This window comes from Myotis myotis, unplaced genomic scaffold (assembly GCF_014108235.1).
Source record: "Myotis myotis isolate mMyoMyo1 unplaced genomic scaffold, mMyoMyo1.p scaffold_m19_p_29, whole genome shotgun sequence".
NCBI classification, from domain to species: domain Eukaryota; kingdom Metazoa; phylum Chordata; class Mammalia; order Chiroptera; family Vespertilionidae; genus Myotis; species Myotis myotis.
Genome location: NW_023416334.1, coordinates 3,324,384 through 3,325,769, shown reverse-complemented (window position 1 = coordinate 3,325,769; position 1,386 = coordinate 3,324,384). Strand labels below are relative to the sequence as shown.

General features: G+C 38.7%; 1 pseudogene; it reads left to right on the top strand.

Moving 5' to 3' along the window:
• The first annotated feature begins 223 nt into the window (after positions 1–223).
• On the top strand, positions 224–798 carry LOC118649337 (annotated as a pseudogene).
• The last annotated feature ends 588 nt before the right edge of the window (positions 799–1,386 follow it).

Below are 1,386 nucleotides of genomic sequence, written 5' to 3'. Positions count from 1 at the left end.
CTCTGGTGCCGTGTCACATATAGAAATTTTTTGATCTTTGCAACCATAGTAAAACAAAGATTTATATTTTTGATATTTATTTTATATATTTAAATGCCATTTAACAAAGAAAAATCAACCAAAAGAATGAGTTGGGAGGGATATCTTGTGTCATAAGTTCGCCATCACTGGCATAGGCAGTAACTGACTTTGTACCTCTTGGGAGACCCAAGAGCCAATGCACATGACTTTGGAAGAACTGGAAGATAATGAAGATGAATTTAATGAGGAAGACCAACGAGCTATTGAAATGCACAGGCAGCAGAGACTGGCTGAGTGGGAAGCAACGGAAGCAAAGAACAAATTTGGAGAAGTTTTGGAAATCTCAGGAGAGGATTATGTTCAGAAAGTTACCAAAGCTGGAGAAGGCCTGTGGGTGATCTTGCACCTTTACAAACAAGGGGTTGATTCGCCTCTGTGCCCTGATAAGTCAGCACTTCAGTGGACTTAGCAGGAAGTTTCCTGAGGTCAAATTTATCAAAGCCATTTCCACAACCTGCATACCCAATTATCCTGGAAGGAGTCTGCCCACAATATTTGCTTACCTTGAAGGTGATATCAAGGCTCAATTTATTGGACCTCTGGTGTTTGGTGGCATGAACCTGACAATAGATGAGTTGGAGCGGAAATTATCTGAGTCTGGAATAACCAAGACAGACCTGGAGGAAAACCTTAAAAAACCAATTGAAGACGCATTGCTGTGCTTGGTGTGGGGGCTCGGTCCCCTTGAAGAAGGGCAGCGATTTACAGGATGCGTAAGGCCGAGGCCGCCAAAATGTGCTGAACTTAATGTGACAAATTGTCTGGATTTTTTAAAAAAGAAAAAGTAGGACTAAATCCTTTGGTTTTTAGCCTTTTATAGTTATGTTTTATATCTCATAGATCTCAGAAACAATCATTGCTGCAAAACCTATTAAATTTCTTGGAACTCTTTTTTAAAATATGTTTTTATTGATTTCAGAGAGGAAGAGAGAGGGAATCATGATCGGCTGCTTCCTGCACGCGCCTAGTAGGGATCAAGCCTGCAACCCTGGAATGAGCCTTGACCAGGAATGGAACTGTGATCTCCTGGTTCAACCGCTGAGTCACACCGGCAGGGCTAGAACTCTTTTTTTTCCTTTTATTTTATTTTTTTAAAAGAAACTTTGTGTCCTCACTTGCCACTCTTTTTTTTTTTTTCAGGCATCAATATTTATTAACACAAGACAAAGAAAACACATTCAATGAGTTAATAGAACACTGTCCAGCCAGATGTTAAATTTAAAAATGTATATCTAGTCTAATTTCAAATAAATAAAAAACTTTATACATAATTACACAGTACTATAGTTTGAATTTGACACTGGT